This window comes from Felis catus, chromosome E2 (assembly GCF_018350175.1).
Source record: "Felis catus isolate Fca126 chromosome E2, F.catus_Fca126_mat1.0, whole genome shotgun sequence".
In the NCBI taxonomy this organism is placed as follows: domain Eukaryota; kingdom Metazoa; phylum Chordata; class Mammalia; order Carnivora; family Felidae; genus Felis; species Felis catus.
In genome coordinates this window covers 38,920,340-38,935,065 of record NC_058382.1, presented here as the reverse complement: position 1 = coordinate 38,935,065, position 14,726 = coordinate 38,920,340, and positions in this window count along the sequence as shown.

Genomic DNA, 14,726 nt, shown 5'->3' with positions numbered 1-14,726 from the left:
ATCTTCTCTGGAACTTTTCTAGTAGTGGAATTATTAGTTGAAAGGTTGCAACAATATTTTATATTTTAAATGTGATTTATCATTTATATGAGAATGTTCATTTTATACCATCCTTTGGCATCCTTTTTGCCACCAAGAAAATGTTCCAAATATTTTCTATCTTGTAAATTCAACTATCATGCATCCATTCTTATATTCACTCATTCATGCACGCATTTTTCCACTTAGGTCAGTATTGCAATAATTATTGTGATGCTGCTGTTTCATGATAGTCATGTACATGGACTTTGGAAACAAATTATCTGGGATCAAGTTTATTCTACCCCATGATTTATCTGTGGACAAGCCACTTATGCTCTCTAAGCCTCATATTTAAATGGAGGAATGAAGATAGTACCTACATGGAATTTTGGAGGATGTATTATCTTTATCCATTAAAAAGACTAAGGACAAAATGTGTTACACAGTGAGCACTCAGTTAATCCTATGTTCAATAATAATTATAAGGACTGATATCTATTGAGCCCTTGGTACGAGTCAAACTTTATGTTAAAAGGTTTGCATAACTTAACTCATGAACTTCTATATCTAAGCAAAGCTTATTTACGTATTATTTGACAAGTTTTACATATAAATACACACACAACTTTGATTTTTGCAGTAATTTTACAGATGATAAAATAGGGAATCCGAGGATTTAAGTAAATTATTTAAAGCCATGTATTCAGAAGATGATCAGACCAAAATTAAAACCACACAATTTAAATCCAAAGCAAGTGCTTTCTGTGGTTTCAGTCTACTTCCTGATTTGGATTTGGTAATCAGATTCACCAAATTTGAAAATATTTGTAGGTTTGAATATATATCACATTCAAGGGAATCTATTAGAAGAAATTGTTGATAGAAGCATTTCTATTCCTTTTACATATTCTTTCCATAAACAGTTCAAAACAAATTAAACATTGAAGTAAAGTGCAAGCATTTATTCAATCCTAACACTCATTTATCGCTGCTTATACTACAAAGCAACAGAGATTATCCCTTTAATATTTAATACACTAATAAATATGCTCCAGAAAATCTATCCCTTTTTGTGTCAGTATTCTTCCCCTATGGTTTACGGCTTTCCAGAAGTTTGTTATGTGAAAGTTCTATAAGAATAAATCATTGTTGAGCAAAAGAAAGAGCAGCCATGCTATAATTGCAAAAGAACCAGATTATAACATGTTATTGACATTTGAGGGTCAACCTGAACCATTACTATTAACACATATCTATGGTGGGTCTACATTTCTCTACATTTCTTCAATCATTGTCTAATGCTGGCAAATTTTACCTTCATTGAGCACACAGACTACTGTGGAAGAGACAAACACTTTATACTACAACAGATATATATGATTGGTAAATCATGTGAGTCAGTGCTTTAATAGAAGGATGCATATGAGACTATAAACTTCATGAGCATACACATTTTGTTGTTGCTTCCCATAATGTGTCTCAGTACTTAGAACGGATGCTTGGCATATTACAGGTGCTCAAAAATATTTGGCCAATGAATTCATAAGTTAATGGATGAATCAACAAAAATGGTGGAAGGATGTAGGGAGAATGACCTAGTTTGTTGTACAGGCTCAGGATGGACTTCAGAAAGGCTTGAGGTAGGTTTGGCTCTTACAGATGGAAAAAGAGGAGAAAAAAACAGTGCCACTTATGCCCATTTAATGCGGGTAGAAGCAATATCATTTTGTTAGTGAAATCACTGTACCTCATTTTGATGTGTTCCCTGACATTTTATAGAAGGAGACTTGGTGAATGCCATTATAAATCTTGAGTCATGAGTTTACCATGTCCTTTCCCAAGAGGTAGCAAGATGAAGCTGAAACACAGATGGACCTCAGACATTTCTGTTTTTTTAAATCATATTTTGGTTCAGACCTCACTTATTTGTCAACCTCCTTATATCAATTGTCTACTAAAAGGAACAATAAATATGTGTGTGTCTGTGTTTAATAAAATGCACTCACTGTCCCCCTACCAAAAATCATTTATTTCCCATTGCTTGCAAGATGAAAGCTAACAGAATTATTGTATTTCTGAATAATTTCGTGTAAGCCCATCTTTCTAATCTCAATTTGGCCCATCTCTTCTCACTACTGTCTGGCCACATTCACCTGTTCCTAGAACAGGTTGTCTTCAGTCTGGCTCCCTAGAAACAGAGGCTGAGATGGTTTTATTCTAGATTTATTGGGTATATGCTTACCAAAGAAAGATCTGAGGAAAGTAGCCAGGTCACAGGGGAAATGCTAAATAATAAGGTGGTCTCAGAAGAAGACTAGCTTCTGAATAATCCTGCATGGAAATTCTGGACACAAATCGCACACCAGAGTTCGACCCCTCTCCAGGTAATGGGGCTAACTTTTGATACTTAGACATACATCTTTGCTCTTGGGTGAGAGAGAGATAGATTTCCCAGATGACTTTGAGGGCTATTCTCCAAAGAAAGGAACAATTGTGATCTGTTAGCAGTGAACAATCATAGCATCTTGGCTATGGATAGACCAGCCCCATAAAGAGGGTTTGGGTGGCATAACAATGTGTAATGTATAGGTTACTTCGTGTACTGCTCGTATCCACTTCTCTTATTAAGTTTATTCCACCCAGTCACAGCTTCTCCGGGCTTCCAGTTAGTTACAATCTGGGGAAATTTCCAAGAGGAGTGTTAGTGAGATCAGCTGCAGCCCTATGCTGCGTTACTCTGGATGTCATTACTATGCGTGGCAATCCAGGACTTATCCTAGATCATTGTTCTCCTAGAATAGAATTTATGTAGGTTTGGATCTTCATCCCTAAGGAGTATGAGGTGCTGGTCACCATGTTCAAATCAGGTATGATTGCTGTGTTTGTCCATTTTCCATTAAATGGGAGTATCAAGTGGTGTTCTAGTAGGGTCATTTAAATATCCATTGGGTCTCTTCTTTTGGCAAGGGTATTCATCTAAAGAAGGGGGAAACTGAATCATTAGCAAATATCACAAAAGCTAGGGAATGAGTACACCAGCATGTGAAGGAGATCTGGGCAGGGCACTTAAAACATGCACACTAAACCCTTTACCACCTCAGAACCTTTACACTTCTGATCCTTTCATTTGGGACATTTGTCTTATTATTTGAACGGCCAGTCTTACTCACTGAGAACTGCACATGCTTCTTCTTCATAGGTACCGTCACCCACATTGCCACCTAGGTGTCATTGTCCTTATTTTCCATATTCCTTATGGAAAATTTCCAGGTCTGTGTTTCCCTGCTTCCAATACTTAACTAGATTTATATTAACATTTTTGTTTGACAACTTAGTCTTTTTTCTGTCTTACTACTAAAATATATGCTTAGTGAGGGGAAAAGTTAATTTGTTTTTTCACTTCTGTATCACTATCCCCTAGGATAGAGACAGAATTAGAGGAACAAAGTAGATGTACACAAAAATATTTGATGTGTGCTTATATTTGAATGCATCAATTGTGTATAAAGACCCCAATGGGCTACTACCCTCACCTTTTGTAGGCACTATAAATATCTCCATTACACTAGTACCCAAGGATCACTTTGTATTTATTTACCTGCTTTACCCCCCCCCCCAATATGATGTATGCCCTTTGTAACACCTTTCATGCCCTCCACAGAATCATCTACACCCTTAACTCCTCAGCCATGTTTTTTTTTTCTTTTTTTCTCTTTGGTTTGCAACCTCACAAAAGACACATTTAGTTGCAGTAGATTGACCTAGTCCTACCTGTCTTTTTTTCCTGAAAAAGTCAAACCACTTCTGATCATGATCCTGGAGCCCAGTGCATTAGGTCTAACTCCAGACCAAAAGATGGGTCTTAACCCTTGGCTCTCCAAAGATGTATCTGATTCCTTTTATCTATTGTGAGTATTGTATTTGATTTCTGTAGTTTCAGTATGTCTACTTATCTTTATAAATACATTCAAGAGACTTTTTATACTATTTGTGATTAATCATCAATTATTAGTTTTGGAAGCTAAATGTAAGATAATGTGAATCCCTTATTTTTAAAGTAGTGAAGTGTAAGAAAGTTTAGAAATGTCATAAATGAGACTTTAAGTATTGTGGTTTATTAATTCTGTGTAGTAAGAAACCTACATAATTTATTTGGGGAGAAAAATTAGAGTTTTTTATATGCACGCATGTGTGTTTGTGTATGTGTGTGTACATTTATATGTGTATTATTAACTCATAAATAAGATATGGTCTTTATTAGATGATAGAGTGATATACTTGGCTAAGATGTGATGTTGTTAATATCACATTCCCATCGGTGCTACCCTTTAATAATTTTTTCCTCTAATGAAAATACAAAAGTCAGCTCAAACTGTTTGCTTTCATATCCTTAGTGTAATCGATTTTGAACACTCCATATGCTGTTTTTTGTACCTTTGAAGATAAGATGTAATTATTGAAAGAAAATGGATCAATAAAATAAGAGATCTGGGTGCTTATTAGTTTATCTCACTCTGCCTCAAGCTCAATTTTCAAAGAAAACAAGCTGTTTGAATGTACTTTTCTTGGGAAAGAAAATTAACTGGAGTGAGTGTTCTGGGAAAATTCTTGAAATGGATTTTAAGAGATGTATAATCCCCAATGATCAAAATTGCTCTGAGAGTCACCCCTTGCATGAGTGAATCCTGAAGGAAATTTTGAGTAGAGCTGCCATTCTGTAACATCTTAGATGTAAGGGACATTTCCATAGATTCATCTTGGAATCTGTTGTAGGCATACCAATAATAAGATATGTAACAGCACTCATACTTGTCCAAACTTGACTGTGCTCATCTAGGCTTATTCTGTGTGGATATAATTCAGCCCATCAGTTATGTGGCAATCCATTCAATTCTTTCAAGTGACCAAGATATCAACCTCCTTGTTAGGCAGTATGTATAGTCACATTTTATCTGCTCAGCTCTTACGGAAATAACAGAAGTGATGCTTCCTGTCAGACCCAGGCTTTGAGGCTTAAGATGTATTAATTTCAAACATGCATATTCATGACTTGCCTTTCTTTTAGTTATCTGCCCCTGCCTTTACTTTCCTAAATCTAATTTTAGCATGTGTATAATACTCCAATATTTTGAGTACACCCTTGGAAAAGACTAATGAATAAATTAACATAAATAATCCTTTAGATACAATTGTATCCTAAGCCATCTGTCTATCTGAAATATGAAGGCTTCCATTTGATTGGTTAGAAAAATCTCATGATTTTGGATAATTCTAGACATGACCCAAGTGAAAACAAATAACAACTTGTAAGGTAAAAGTTAGAGTAGAAAGATATCCCTTGGAATTTTCTCAATAGCCTAGCATCACACACTCATGAAACTTTGAGAATAAGATCGAACAAAAGCGTACCTAAGGATTTTATGAACACTGACAGACTTATCTATTCCTTGAACTCTTTACATCTCTGTTTTACGTCTTTATTTTATATTCTCTTATTTTCCATACATTCTATCAATGACTCACACCTCTGTACAAGGGAATCTAGGTGGTTTACATATTGCCAACATAAATGGGACCAAGGACACTAATCTTGCCCTATCAAGCATTTAATGCTTGAGTTCTTTTGTAAATGATTCCAACAAACACCTATCCTCTGTCATTTCCTGTATCATTGTGAATGGCAAAATTACTAGGAATAAAAATAATGATAGCTGATTAAAAGAATATTGTCATTTACACTTTTATTTAGTGCTATGATGTTCTAGGCAGACATATATAACCTCTGATACTTACATGTACTATCCAAAGAAGATGTTGTTTTTATTTTTCAGATAAAGTAACTTAGATTTAAGGAAACAAAGTGACCTGCACACAGCCATACAAATAAGTTCTGGACTAGGTATCTGAGACCTGTCTGCATCCACTAAAGCACATTCCTTGAACAACTACAGTGATAAAGGGCTCACCAAATGTTGAAGCCATCTTTTTCCCACTCTTAGTGGAAAAATATTTTCTTTGGAAAGGTCTTCTGTTTATATGAAGGTGAATTCAAAACTGCATTCTGCTAAGCAATTCATTACTAAGAGTGATCATAATCTGTTACACTTATTTTCATATTTTTAGTGTTCATATACATATATACATATACATAATAGATTATTCGTTAGCATGATGGTATTCTCAAGAATATTGCCATACATACACAGAATGGTATCATCAAGTTTAGAGGTTAACTGAGTACATTATAATATATGCAAGTATTTCTCATTTATTCATTTAGCTTGGTATCTTTACCAAGTTCACATAAAAATGAGTACTTGCGGGGTGCCTGGATGGCTCAGTCTGTTAAACGTCATACTTCAGCTCAGTCATGATCTTGCAGTCCATGGGTTCAAGCCCCGCATCGGGCTCTGTGCTGACAGCTCAGAGCCTGGAGCCTGCTTCGGATTCTATCTCTCCCTCTCTCTCTCTGTCCCTCTCCTACTCACGCTTTGTCACTCTCTGTCTCTCAAAAATGAATAAATGTTTAAAAATTTTTTATTTATTTTTTTTGTATCCAAGGTAATTTATTTATTTATTTTTCAATATATGAAATTTATTGTCAAATTGGTTTCCATACAACACCCAGTGCTCATCCCAAAAGGTGCCCTCCTCAATACCCATCACCCACCCTCCCCTCCCTCCCACCCCTAATCAACCCTCAGTTTGTTCTCAGTTCTTAACAGTCTCTTATGCTTTGGCTCTCTCCCACTCTAACCTCTTTTTTTTTTTTCCTTCCCCTCCCCCATGGGTTTCTGTTAAGTTTCTCAGGATCCACAGAAGAGTGAAACCATATGGTATCTGTCTTTCTCTGTATGGCTTATTTCACTTAGCATCACACTCTCCAGTTCCATCCACGTTGCTACAAAAGGCCATATTTCATTTTTTCTCATTGCCACGTAGTATTCCATTGTGTATATAAACCGCAATTTCTTTATCCATTCATCAGTTGAGGGACATTTAGGCTTGTTTAAAAAATTGTTTTTAAAAATGAGTACTTGCTCCAACAGCTTTTTGTTTTTTAATTTAGTGTATAAAATGCAACCCAGTTAACTCAGCCGATGCCATGCCACAACAGCCAAAGCAGTATCAAGTTTTTATTCTGTTACTGTGAACACACAGATTAGTACATTAACTACCAGCAAACTCTAAGTAGTCATACCCTCTGAGCTCACATTTGTGAATTGTACAGACCTTATTAAGGCATGAAAAATTAGGAATCACAGAAAAAATGCATGGCATAAAGGATAATTATTCTATTTCATTTACTTTAAGTTTTTATTCAGTATATATTATTGACACCTACTCTGATGACAGACTTAGTGCCAGAACCAGCAGGTGCACATGGAAATAATATGTAGTCCTGAGTCAGACGGTTTGTGGTCTAATGGGGAGAGAGATGGATTTGTCATAATGTACCTACCATGTACCAACGTTCATGGGCTGGTGGAACCAAGAGGATATCAAAACAAGCTGGGTCTGATTTTGGAGAGGACATGACATTTGCACTTTGGTTTGAATTGAGATCAGGCAATACTGGGAAGGGAAGCAGGCACTGAGCTAGAGGCTGGCAAAGACGTTGTAAGTTTGTTATAAACCTTGCAAAGATGTAATTCTTTTTCCTAGGGAGAATAAGGATAATTCTAAAGAACTATAAGCAAAATGTCAATAATTATAATGATGATAATGTCACTATTAGTTTTTAACTATTCTGGAGATGATGTAGTGACTAGGTGGGAATTGGTTAAATCAGAGAGAACATTAAAAGATTCTATACAAAAAAAATGATATGAACTAATTAAAGTAGTCATAGTAATAGAGGGGATACAATGGCTACTCAAGGGTTGGCATAGGAAAAGGACCCATTAACCAAGTTATTTGGACACTCCCTGTGCACCATTTCAAAATCCTGTTGGTGCAGACGATGCCTCATCTTGGCCTATGCTGTAAACCTCTTCTTTCCTGATCTGAAGTTCTTCTGACCCTGTGGCGAGGGATACCCACACAGTGTGTTCTTCATAAATGTATGTGCAGCTCAGAAGTGTGGGAAGTTAATGACCATAGAGCCATCAAGAGCCAGGGGACAGTGATGGATAAATGCTCCTTCCCTTCATCCCTAAAACAGTTCTGAGACACATTCCATAAAGCAACTCAGAAGATCCCAGCTGATAGTGCATTCACTCACTCAGAGCAGTAACCAACATCATAGCACATATTTACATTGGCATTTCTTTCTTCTCTGTGTCACTTGCCTTGTCTCACACTCTCACTTTCTGTACGTTATTCCTCAAATAAGCAGTATGCATGTCAGCTGTCGTCTCGGGTTCTGTTATGAGGGTAAAGTAGGACAAGGTAATGGTTGATCAGGAGTATTGAGGGAGACATACCATGTTTAAAGGCTTCTTGTTTATATCCCTAATTCAGGGGAAACTCTACAAAGACCTTATGGCTCTCTGTCTATGGATTCGGCAGGTGAATGGTTTGACATTTCATAGTGAAGATGAGAGCAGCCACTTAATATGCTTACCAACACCCTAAGGTGTATTCTAGCATGCCAGAATTAGCTGGGCAAGTTTCTCTGTGAGATCTTACATGAGAAGAAAAAGCCACTAGAGCCTGAACAGAAATGGAAGGGGTGGATAGAGAAAAGCCATTAAGCAGATCTGTTTAAGTATGAGTCTGCGAGCCACAGTCATGAGGAAGTAGAAACCATGAGTAAATAGACGGCATAGAGTAGTAAAAAGATACACAAAATACAGCAAAGGTATCAACTGGTAGTGTGAAAAGGGAGCAGGTGGCAGAGCCACAGGTGGTAAAAAAAAAGAACAGAAATTCCTTAGTTCCTAACTTACTTTCCGTTTCTTGTTTCAGTTCTTCACCACAAATATTTCTTCCTAATTACAATGAATTTCACTTTTGAAAGTGTTCTGTGCCATCATCTGACTCTTATGACTAGAAGAACAACAATAAAACTTTGCCCATGCTGCTTTCTTTGGTTAATATACAGCAAAATCTTCCCACAGTCCAGAACAAAAGGAAGTTCTGCCCAGACCTCCCACATACTTCTTTGAAAACCTCCCCTTTAATTTCAGCACTTTTTCATTGATTCTGCTATCGGGAGCAGAACCAGACTAAATCATCTAAGACTCATGACATTATGCAATAACTTGGAAATACCAAGCACTTTAATGTAATTATCTTGTCTAAAACAGTTTAGCAAACAGAAAGTCAAGCTTCTGATGGTTTATGCTAATAGGTCTCAGAAGCAATCACACTGGTTATTGTATTATTTTTCCTGCCCCTGTGTCTCTCTGTTAGTATATTTCACTTGGTACAAGGCTGAGACAGACAGACAGCATTTTTTCTTTGTTTCTTAAAAGTTGATGTTAAATCAATATTATTATGCAAAAGCACAATTAATAACAGGAGTAATTTCAGTGGCTATGGACTTGGAAAAATTGAAGTGTCTGATGTATCATTTTAATTTGAATATAGAACCAGAGACATAACAACTCACAGTAGAACAAAATAAAACAAAAATACAAGGTTAAACTGAAACTTTCAGTCTTTGGATGTATTGGTAAACTCTGGGAAGGGCATCATCTACATCCGGGATTGAACAATTTTTCTGTAAAGGACCAGATAGTAGATAATTTTTGGCTTCTGAGCCATATAGCTTCTGCCATAACTAATGTAATCAGCAGAGTAGTAGTGTTTGCCAAAAGAGAAGATAGACACATTTAAATTTAAAGTTGAAAGAGATCAAAGACACTGTGTCGCTAATTTTGGGGGTAGTGATTTTGTGCAATAGAGAGGGGACATTGCAGATTGAGTTCCCTAGGAAGCAGAATGCAAAGTAGAGATGATCATGCTGGATGTTGATAGGGGAGCATTCTTTGTGTTGACCGCCTATGGAAGGAAAAAGAAGATACAAGGATCAGATGGAGGGAGATGCTAGATGGCAATGCAGTCCAAGACCTTAGACAATCCTATGAGGAGCTCTGAAGCTGGAAAGAGTCATCATCCCAAGTTGAATCATGGGATGAAGCATTACTGTTTCCACATTGGTTAATCCTTAGTTAAAGAATGTCTTGGAATGTCGCATGTCATTGAAGAAAACTTCCTGCAGCCAAAGTGAACCCCACAAATGGGTGAGAGCAGAGGCCTAACAGCATCACTCCCAGATGCTTCTTCATTCCTGAAAGTAGCATATCCCAGTGTTCAGTATAGTCTACCCTTTACCTTGATCTTGTCTACTGTAAATTATATATATATATATATATATATATATATATATATATTACTTTTTTTGAATAAAATTTTAGAAGCAAGTACTCTAGTGTTCCTAGGAAAAGCAACAGGAATTCTAAGCCCCTCCACAACAGCTGGTGTCCAAACTGTGACTGGTATTTTTTTTTTCTTTCTCCTCCATCCACATCCTAGATTTCTGACCTCAGCTAATGTCTCCACTGGTTTAACTGGCTGACCTGGTGGCATGGCCCGGTTCTGTGTCTCTGGGAGATGTGAGCTCATGTTCACCATACCTTTCTCAGGCAGGGGTTACCGAGCTTGTGCAATTACAATAAAAGGTGAGCAAGGGGATCAAAGAGGCACTCAAGTGAATCTGTGTGTGTGCCAAATTCACTTATTCTCCCATTTGCACAATTGCCCTGATAACAACAGCCTCACCTCCTGCTGATGAAGAAGACTCATGACCCCTGTCAACACGATTGCTCTGCTTGTTGAGTGCTGGTCACTTTTCATGAACCCTGAAGTCCCAAAAGCAAAGTTGTAGCTTCTATTTCAGTAGGACTCCAGTGTTCCCTAGTGGAAGTGTTCTCCCTGTGGAAATCAGGATCTTTGAATTCTGAGCCCAAAGTTGCAAGGATGTAAGAATAAATCAGAAATTATGGTGTTTTCTTGGTTTGTTTGTTGTTTTACATTGAGTAGAATAATGTTAATTTGGGACTATCCTGAGTTATTGGACCTACACTTTAAAGTGAACACCATGAGCTAGATGGAGGATGACTGTCCGTCTTCTTATGGTATTGTCCTCAGGCTGGTGCCTTAAATTGGATATTCTATCCTTCTGTCTTTCTGGCAGCTTCTGGGCAGTGGGCTATATTATATGATCTGTGTGGAACCCATAACCAAGGGCCCATTTCTATCCCATTTTTGCTGTCACATAGGTAGGTCCCTTGGATTGAAGTGTTGTCAAGTGGGATTCCATGTTGGTGAATTACATACTCTGTAAGGTAGTGATGATGACAGAAGTCCTGTTGACACAGAGTGCAAACACATAACTAAATATATTTAAAAAAAAAGATTCTTCTTAATTGTTTTGTGTCTTTTCAGTGGTGGGTACTCTTTAGTGGGTATTAAAATATGATTTGGAGAGCTTTACACTTTATGTATACTCCTTTCTTCCTTTTATTTTTCCACATGTCTCTATACCAAGTTTTCTTGTCCTTGACCTTCTAAACATTATTCATATTCATGCAAATTCTAACTGATGACTACTAATCTTTCCAAACAGTAAATGACACTTAGCCTGTAATCATTGATTTATCAATCACCATGTATGTTGTCTGTTTCTAAAGCAATCAAGATTATCAATGATTACCCAGTTCTACTGTTCTTGTAGTTACTAGTTCTCACCTGCCTGATATGTGGAAGCAGCTAATACATTTGCTTAAGCCAGTATAGTATCTCCGTTCATTATTGGTGAAAGGTTTGGAAATTGCACTTGTGCCAATACCTTGTGCCAGGAACAGTCTGTGCTCCACCTATCATCAGTTGATGGGTCTCTTCTTGCCAGCTGGGTGGCAAGTGATCCAGCCAAAATACCATCCTAGAATCTCCCTTCTCAAACTATTCCTGGCACCAAAAAAGTCAGAGTTCTCCAAAAAGCAAACTCTGATATGGAGATTCACGTGCCAGAGATTAAGAAACCTTGGAATACTATACCTATGAAATGGGAGGGAGGAAAGTAGGATTGACTAGAAGGAGAAGATGGGCTGTGATTCAAATGCAAAAGAAGCCTGAAATATATTTCTAGTGAAGTCTGAAACAGAGTGGTCCCAAGAACTGGCGGGGGTCCCAAGAACTATTCATATTACCATGTTGACCAGTCATGGATGGAGGCTGCCCAGGGAAACTTGTTACATGACTAGTATTGTTAAACAATTTAAAAGAAAGAATCGGTATATTATTAAGCAATATATATAATTAAGTTTTTTTATAAAAGATAATTCTCTATCTCTGATTTATATGACCGTAAGTGTATTATAAAAACCATTGACTTCATCATTCTTTTAAAGATATATAACCACTTGGGGCGCCTGGGTGGCTCAGTCGGTTAAGCGTCCGACTTCGGCTCAGGTCATGATCTCGCGGTTCGTGAGTTCAAGCCCGGCGTCGGGCTCTGTGCTGACAGCTCAGAGCCTGGAGCCTGTTTCAGAGTTTGTGTCTCCCTCTCTCTCTCTGACCTTCCCCCGTTCATGCTCTGTCTCTCTCTGTCTCAAAAATAAATAAACGTTAAAAAAAATTTAAAAAAAAATAAAGATATATAACCACAGATATTTAACTACTAGATTTGTGGCAGGTACCATGCTAGATGGTGAAGAAACAATATTATGCAAAATGTATGGGTACTACCCTCCCAGGCCTACTGAAAAAGATTAGACAGTTTAACATGTAACTTTTTTTTTCCCTAGAAAATTTGAAAACTCCCTTAGATCTTACTCTGTTCACTCCATGAAAATATGGTTTCTTTGGATTTTAAGTTATATTGGTGGCTGTTTGGGGATAGCAAACAAACACAAATTTTAAAATATATTAATGAATGATAAAAAATCAGATGAGTTAGAATTTGTAGAGAATTACAAAATTGGCCTACATTAAGTGCTGCAAATAAAACAATTAACTGGTAAGTAGTAAGGAGTTAAATAGAAAGCTGATAGGTAGACTGAGTAGAAGTGGCTTCTATTGAAGTGAAGATGGCCAAGGAAATGATTTAGGGGAAAGAGAATGGCATTTAGAAAAACTCTAAGAGCCATTGCTAGTGCCTTTAAGGAATAACTGAATCTAAGATTCCTGGTTTTCTTTTAAACACCGTTTACACTTTCTGAGAATATTTGGTTCATACTAACATGTTATTCTTTGAAGACAAGCCCACACACAATTCTTTGTAGCTCCCATGGCATTTGGTGGGAGGTTAGTCACATCATTGGAATTCAATGGGCTTTTGATTAAATAACTGTAAAAATCCACTAATTTTAAATACAAGAGAGTGGTTCTCTTTATAGTCGTTGAGAATATTCTATAATCAAACTAGCATTATTCTTTTATTCAAATTTAAAATAAAGTAGATTGGGTACTTTTCATGTTGTTGTTTTTAAACAGCATGAACCCTGGCCCAAAGTACTGCAAGGAACTAATCTGAGTGGTTCACCTTCATTTCCTAGTGAAATTCTAAATTTCAGCATTGATAAAAAAAAAAAAAAAAAGAAACCTCAAGATATTAATTAACCTGCTAAAAGTAACATGTAGGTAAATAGCAGAACTTAGAACCCTCTTAGAAAAATCTCACTTTCTCTAACCATAAAACATCAAAATGAAGGTAATGATAGTTTTCTGAGTCATTTTTTTCTGAATCTTTAATACCCTATCACTGTTGGCAGGTGATAAATTGTTATTGATAATAATGAGATCATGTAGGGTAAGCCTCAGCTCTTTAAATAAAAAAAAAAATTCTTTGGGGATGCCAGGGTGGCTCAGTCAGTTGGGCGTCCGACTTCAGCTCAGGTCATGATCTCACAGTCTGTGAGTTGGAGCCCCACATCGGGCTCTGCACTGACAAACTCAGAGCCTGGAGCCTGCTTTGGATTCTGTGTGTCCCTCCCTCCCTGCTCCTCCCCTGCTCGTGCTCTGTCTTTCTCTGTCTCAAAAATAAATAAAAACATTTAAAAAATTAAAAAAAAATTTCTTTGTATCTCCTTTTAAAAAAGGCTTGATATCACATTTATTAGAACATATTACTGGTAAATTCTGATTTCTTTAGGTATTCTCTTACTCTATTTGATCATTATTCCTATGGGGGGAAAACAGAACTTACCAGGAGGCTTTTGTTATTGTTTTACCATGAGTTATTTCTACCCAAAGCCAAATATCATTCAGAAGTTTGCAGTTCTAAGTTTGTTTCTTCCTCTACTGGTAGTGGGTTGTGGTTTTTTCCCTCCAGTCAGAGAATTCAGTTTCCCAACAGTAACGAGAGAGGTAGATAGATTAATCTTTGAGTCCTTTCTACTCTGTCTTCTGTATACAGTAAAAGTCAACTGCGTCTTCTTACAGCTCCTTTCTATTTTAACCTATTGTTCAAAGTCAAATACGCCATATGCTATCAAATCAAGAAAGACAAAGGTAGCAAAGCTTTTTGATAGCCATCAGTGCAATCAAATGCCTCTAGCAGAACATATTCCCGTTCTTTGATTCTGAGAAGCCAGATAATGCTGGACATGTTGTAGATGACAGAAATATGACTTCATGCTCATTTTATTACTTTCTTTGCACAGAAGATGACTGTACAAGGCATTGGGTATGTAAGGATGTGACACTGGATGGATGAATGAGCAGTTAAGGCCTGTTTGGACTTATGCATCAACAAA